Source organism: Lycium barbarum, chromosome 9 (genome assembly GCF_019175385.1).
Source record: "Lycium barbarum isolate Lr01 chromosome 9, ASM1917538v2, whole genome shotgun sequence".
Lineage (NCBI taxonomy): Eukaryota > Viridiplantae > Streptophyta > Magnoliopsida > Solanales > Solanaceae > Lycium > Lycium barbarum.
In genome coordinates, this window is record NC_083345.1 from 40,789,275 (window position 1) to 40,796,744 (window position 7,470).

The following is a 7,470-nucleotide window of genomic DNA, read 5'->3' on the forward strand; positions in this document are numbered from 1 at the left end:
TTATGAAACAGTTTCTGATATGTTTCATTGTATTCCATTGCATATACGCATACTACAACTTTATATTTCTTAAACAATTAACCATATTTCATTATATTTCAGTGTTTATTTTTTTGTATTTGGAAGTTTTTAGATCTTTAGTGGTTTTTGAATTCAAAAAGTTTTGATTGTGATAAAAGTTGAGAGAGATTCGTAAGCTTTTATGGAAGAACAACCGTTATGCGTGATTTATGGGAAGTTTTAAATTGAATCCCATAAAAAAAGAAATTTAAAAAACTGTTCCATAATTAGGGCCTGATTTTACTCTTCAATGATTTGTGTGAAATATGGTTGATTTAATTTGACTTACTATTTAAAAAGGAAAATAATATTATGTTCCAAAAATATAGCCTATTTTTTCTCTCAGAATTTTTTTAAAAAATATGTTCCAAAAATAGAGTCTAAATTTACTCTAACGTGTTTTATATTTCTCTGTATTTCGCTATATTTCACTATATTTCAAAAATGCGAGATACAACTGAAATACAACTAAAAGCAGTTACGAATTGTAAAACTTCAACTTGTAGCTATAACTAGTTAGAAGCTATTAAAAAGTAGCTATTTGTGTAAGTTTTACAAATCTTAATTCCTTTCTCATCATGAGAAGAGCCCATTATGAATCTGTGGGCTTCAAATTCCCCAATAGCTCTGTTTTGCATTTTAAGCCCTTTTCCGTAGTTATTATTTCTTGAACTCTTTGTCTAATCAAACGAAAACACTTAAATTTAGACAGAAAAAGTGTAATGTGAAATTCATTTTGTTTTCCAATTTTATTAAGGGTCTGTTTGGAAAGGCACCTGGTAATTGGAATTGGTGTAATTACACAGCCTGGTAATTACACAATACAGTAATTACAATGACTTGTTTGTTTGTGAGAGTGTAATTACAGTGTAATTCCCTCTGTCATGTTTGGTTGGACAAATGCAATTACATAGTTAAGTTAAAAAAAAAATATGATTAACGTGTGTGTGTGTGTGTGTGTATATATATATATATCAAATACTAATTTATTGTGAGGTATTTAAAATAAATATTTTCTTGCAAAAATATATTAAATAACTATAAATAAAAATAATTTGTATCTTTTCAATAAATAATAATATTACTTAAATTGATTAATAAATATTCCAATAACGAATTTAATATTTTTTTTACCACTCATGAGATTATGATAAAGTTTACTTGATGATTGCAGGTACCTATTGGGTAAAGCAGAGAGGGTATCGATCAAGCACATCTAGAGAGAAGTTAATGGAGTTGCGAACCAATTAGCAAAAAGAGGATGCGAGCTAGATATTTTTGGGAGCTTGATCATGTACCCCCCTACCCCCCCCCCCCCCCCCCCCCCCCCGCATTTACTATTTCTATATTAGAAAGAAACAAATTGGGCACTATGTTGCCTAGACTAGTATCTCTATGTAGTCACTCTCAAGTTTGCTTAATGAATAAAAACATCCTCATTACAACCGAAAAAAAAAAACAAAGACAAAGAAGAAGATAAAGTTAGATATGAGGGTAGAAAGTATTTTCTGGGATTTGAACTCCGGGTACGAACAAAAAACTGGTAGGGAGAGCTTTTCCTCTTTTATGAACCTTTTACATGACACAAATCTGAATTAGTCGGGCCCTAATACAAGTATCGAACACCCGATAAAAATCAATATTTGATCTTAAGCATGCATACATTTAAATTTCTCACAGTTGGTGAACTCCAAATGAGCTTAGCCTGCATAAAAAAAGTGAGGAAAAAAGCAGACAATTTTGGAGAGAGATTTTATGAATGAAATGGCAAACCACACCACATCGGTTCTTCTGGTAGTACAAGTACACCATGTGTTCCAAAGTCCTGCACATCTCTGTTCTACTGATCTTTGACCCCTTCACTATATGACAATATACAAGATAACAAAATAATACTCTTATTATAGTCTTTCTGAAGTATCTGAAATGAAAATCTTGCATTGGATCAATTAACAATGTTGGTCTGAACATTACAAGTATCAACTTTAAGCCCTCTGATTTTGTTAAGTTCCTCTTAGAAGTAAAATGGAATCATCAGGCATATGAATAAAGTTAGTCAATGAAGTATGCGACTGTCTAATTTAAAAGCTTATGCTACAACTGTCTCATACTAATTCTTTTTACGGGAAAGGGTCAAATATACCCATGTACTATTGGAAAAGGGTTAAATAAACCCCTCGTAATACTTTGGGTCCAAATATACCCCTTCCGTTATACTTTGTGTTCAAATATACTCCTCGTTATACTTTGGGTCTAAATATACCCCTCATTTTTAACGGAGGGACAGGTGTCACCATTTTATTGGCCTATTTTAAATTATCATCTAATTAATTAAAATTTATGGGTATGGGTCTTTTAATTGGATACCGGATTATAAGTTGCCTATAAGTTGCTTATAAGCTGTTTTCAACTTTTTTGAGTGTTTGGCTGGCCAGCTTAAAGTCATTTTGTGCTTAAAATAAGCTCAAAAAAATAATTGGGTCCATTTGACTTAACTTATCTAAAGCAGCTTATAAGCTGAAAACAGCTTATAAGCCAAGAAAAATAAGTTAGACTACCCTAACTTATTTTTTTTAGCTTATAAGCTATTTGCAGCTTATAGGCATAAGCCCATCCAAACAGGCTCTAAGTCCGTTATGGTTAGAACCTAAGTGGTCCTCAGTGGAGTCGCCAAGCTGTTATACCCTATTTTAACCCGAGTCAAAATAGTTTACAACATCCGGGTAATTCCGCGGTTATTTAAAATTAGGAGTCGCCACCTAATTATTTATGCTGAATTAGGACACCTAAAGTTCATTCAAGTTATTTTTAAAGTTAACTCCGTTTTAAAAAGTCTGTGAAACCAAATGATTCTAGGTACAGGTTCAAATAATTTAAAGCGAAGGTATTAGGCATCCTTTAAATTCCATTAATAATGGTTAACCGACCGAACTTAGGTGAATTAATTAAATTAGGCTAGCAAAGCATGAGTGTAAGGAATGTTTAAAGTACGGGTGTTAAGAGGGAACTAGTTAAATTAATTTAAAGAAACATTTGTATCAACTCCCTTTAGAAAGCTCATCTTGTAAAATCAATTTTCTCATTTGCAAATTATACTAGTGATAATCTTTAATCTTTATTGAAAATATTAAGTTTTGTCGTGGAAGCGATTATGAGACATTGAAAGAAATCAAGATAGTTCTTCTTATGTTCAAAGAAACATCAGACTTATTAGAAAATGAAAGTTTTTGATAAAATACGTCCCTTTGGTAAAAATAACATAAAGTCCAACATTAAATAACTAATCCCTTGTGTATTAACTAGAGTGAAATATCAGATGCAACTTATGACGTAACCAAAGTCTAAGTAGTGAATTATCCCAACAGCAAACAAAGGTTAGTCACATAGGGAGTTTTAAACACACGGATAAGCAAATCAAAGGAATATGAAAATGATAAAAGCCATTTCGGCTCTCGTAAGGGGTAGTGCTATTCGGCCAACTTTCCGCTCAAGCAAAGTAGAAGGTAGACAATGAACGGTGTGTGGACTTCTGTAAGTGGTGTCGTTGAGTCTCAAAATGAAACTCTTCGGCTCCGGTGTTCACGCAAAAGAAGAAGAGAAAAAAAAGATTATAGTGGTGACATGATTCTATAATATACAAGATTTTATAATCGACAACCAATATAACAGAGCAGTTTCAATACTCAAGCCGAACAAGTGATACTACGTAAATAGATGCGGTGGGTAATCACTAGTAAGGAAGAAAAGAACAGAAACTAATTACTCAATGTATATATAACTCTATAATATGCATAGATGCAAGCTGCGTACACAACAAGAAAAGGTGATCTTAAGTATAGTTATTTGAATGCCACTTTCGGTCCAGGCCCAGATCATAAAAAAAAAAAAAAGCAAAGGACTGACTTCTTCGCTACTGCTCTTATTAGCCCAAAATCCCTCAAAACTCGAAACCAGTTCATTTCACCAACAAATAGGCCGAATTAGATTGGCAGAAAACATCACAGGAGCCGAAAGATTCAAGAACCATAACTTAGTACCAAAAAAGACAAAGACTAAACCAACTGTAAAAGAAATGTGACAGTGATCACGACAAAGAAAAAAATAAACTGGACTAGAAAAAAGCTAACTCTCTACATCATATTTGATATTCCAACTCAAAGAATGTACTATTAAGGTTAAAGCATGTAAATGAGACACTAATAAGTTTCTGATTTAAGAAATTGTATTTAGTAAAATTCAAGAAGAAGAAAAAGAAAACTGGGCAACAATTATATAATCGACTTAAGTTACATACATGTACTTCAACTAAACGAGAAAAGAAACATTCAGACTCTATCCCTCATTAACCTCTACTGTGAAGTTTGACACTAATTCTTCAACTAGAACTATGGGAAAAGGAAAGGGAATCATACTTAAGTGACTAAAACACCCATGTGAGCACAGAAAGGAAAACGACAGCGATATTGGTCATTTTTAAACAGTCGCGGGCATGGTGAGATGTGTTAATAGATACCGTTAGCCACATAGAGGGGATAAACAAATTTTGTAGGCCGTTCTATGGCTCGAACATTGCAGAGGCAGCTACATAGAGGAGATAAACAAACTGAAATTTAACTGAACATAATAGCTGTGCTAGTCAGGACGTAAATACTATACTAAACGAGTAATGAGATTAAACCATACTAAGCATGATCACTAAACAAAATAAAATCCTATATAATACGCAAGTGACTGTACTAATCTACTAATAAAATGGACATGATAAAACAAAGTTAAGCAAACAGAGCCCAAGAGCACATAGCGGAAAATAAAAAATGCAGAAAATATGAAAGGGAATAAAGTATTAGACGACACAAAGCATATTAGCACTCACAAACATTTGTCGAACACTCGTACTTTAACGATATACAACCCGAAAAGATGACCTTAAGTTTAAACTGATGAATATGATTGTAGCAAGCATCCGGAATACAAATCACATAAGCGGGGCTTCTTCATAACATTTCGACAACATGATTCAAACCCAACGAGGAACAGTATTACAAATTAACCAAACTAAAGCAGTAGCCATGTTTCACTATCATTTTCATACATTTCATTTTGCCATAATCTCAACGAAAGACAGAACGAATAAGGGGATTGTGTTTACCTTTCGCGGGTGCAGTGAATGGGGTGTCGGGTCTCGGATCGATGCTCGAACACAACAAACCCGAACTAGAAAAAAGTCTTTCGAATCGAAACCTCGATATTAGCAAAAAGAAAACAGTATGCTTTTGTTTGAAAAGAGATTTTATTTATCTCAAAAAAAATTCAATGTCAGTTCCCCCCAAAAATAACCCGAAACTTCGACTGCTCAAGAAATATGATGATTTTCAATAATATATGGCTACTGTTTTTTTTAGACCCCCAAAAAAAACCTCCCCTCTGTTGGATCGAAAGTGAGCATTTATAGGCTGATTTTTGGGTTCCTCTAGGGTTCGAAATCTGGGCGGGAATTGAGATTGGGATTTTGGTCAAAGATGCCTCATTCAAAATCAAAATATTTGGATTTTTTTGCAGGTATCTCCATCATCCGATCCAGAAAAGGAAGCAATAGACAAAATCTCTTAAAGCTTTTGTACCCGAAAATGAAACTTACTGATAAAAGAAAAGTGATTTGATTCGGTGTTACCGAAAATGGTTCGACCATTCTTGATTTTGGAAGATTTGTCGTGTTTGAAGCAAGGAAAGGGGGATCTTTCTCTGTCCATGACAGAGCAAACGTAGGCAAAGCCGATATAGGGACGCTTCTTTGTGTGGAAATGGAATAGGCCAAAACTGCCATGGCTAAAGGGAAACAAAGCTTTGCTAAATATGGAGGGGAGAGAAGAGAGAAGAGAGAGGGAGGAGAGAGAGAGGTTTGCAGCTGTGGTTTTTGATTAGGGTTCTTTTGTTTTGGGCTTCAACCGAGTGAAGGTTTTTGGGCCGGGTCGTTGCAGGTATGGGCTGAATTATTTGAGTTGTTGGGTTGGCCGGGTAATAGGCTAGTCTGTTGGAATGGATAATGGGTTCAGTTGGTCCGAAATTTTTAGGGGTAATGGGCTATCGTTTGGGCCATTTATTTGGCTGAAAATGTGGATCGTTCCTTCTTTACTTAATTCCTTTTGGGCTTCTAATTTAACAACTAGTACAATATATACTATTTGAAGACAATTAATAATTAGTATATAGAACGTAAAGGATTTAATAAATTAAAATTAATTTAACGAGTACAAATCCTAAAATGAAACGATGACGAACCATTTAAACTTGTGATAAAGTAATAATAGTAATATTGATAGTAGAATAGTGAAGATGAAAGTAACGATATCAATAGTAGTAGAAATAGTAGTGAAAATAAAATACTTAGCTCGTTAATAAATTTAGAAGCCCAACGAAATAAATTAGAATAAAGGAGGGACAAAATTGGTTGTCAACAGATGCCCCTCTTCGACCGGAGACGATGTAAGAGTTTTCGGGCGAAGAAGTTGACGTAGTAGCCAATTTTGTTTGGACCGCAAATATGAACTTGGAAGAACTTGAGAAAATATGAGTTAAGAGAATTGGTGGAAGATATTATAAGGTGGAAGGAATTATGGCCGAACCACGGTTTGAGTTGCCTACATATCTCGGGTTTCGTGAGAATCAAGTTGTATGTGGTTCGAAAGAAGCGGGTCAATACCTACGTTATGCTTTTTGCCCCAGTGTTGAATTATGGTGAGACCGGATATAGAAAAGGGTGCAAGATTGTGAAAAGAGTTGATTAAGTAGAGTTTTATCGGTGGATATGAAAGAGAAATTAACCTATGTGTCACGTGTTTGTGGACGTAGGCGGAGTCGAGTTCGAGAGTAGATCTGTGACCTTTGCTTGTGAGTTTGATATTCCTCTTCAGCAAATTTGCCCCAGTTCACTGCGTAAGATAAAGTTCCACGTTGCGCTGTGTCTCTGTATGTAGATTGTATTTTCTGTCAAGACTGAAATTTATGTCAAAATTAGTAATAAAGTCTGGGGTAAAGTTGAAATGTAAAACTTATAAAGACTGTAAAAATGATAATAAATATAAGCGTGAAAATGAGAGTGAAGTCGTGTGGCTTATAATGAGGAAGTGTGGTCAAATGTTGTCTCTGGTTGTCTTCAGGGACTTGAATGAATGCGTAATGTTTATGCTGAATATGTAATAATATCTCTAGTTGTATTTGGCGACTTCGATGCTAATAATAAAGTCTCCGGCTGTCCTCCGGGACTCGATGATAAATGATGTCTGCAGAATTTAAGGTAAAGTCGTTAAAGTAGGTAAAGTAGATGATGAAGTAAAGTGATAAAGTAAATAGTAAAGTAAGTGTATAGCCGTTTGGCTTATGCAGGTGAGGCTGTGTAGCCATGTGATGTCT

The 7,470-nt window shown here is 34.4% G+C and overlaps 1 long non-coding RNA gene across 1 annotated transcript; it reads right to left on the minus strand.

Annotated features, from left to right (window-relative positions):
- Positions 1-1,452: 1,452 nt before the first annotated feature.
- Positions 1,453-6,179, minus strand: LOC132611407 (uncharacterized). Its single transcript, XR_009571626.1, has 2 exons — positions 5,210-6,179; positions 1,453-1,922 (listed from the first exon to the last, which is right to left on the minus strand). It is a non-coding gene; the product is annotated as an uncharacterized LOC132611407 (long non-coding RNA).
- Positions 6,180-7,470: the final 1,291 nt, after the last annotated feature.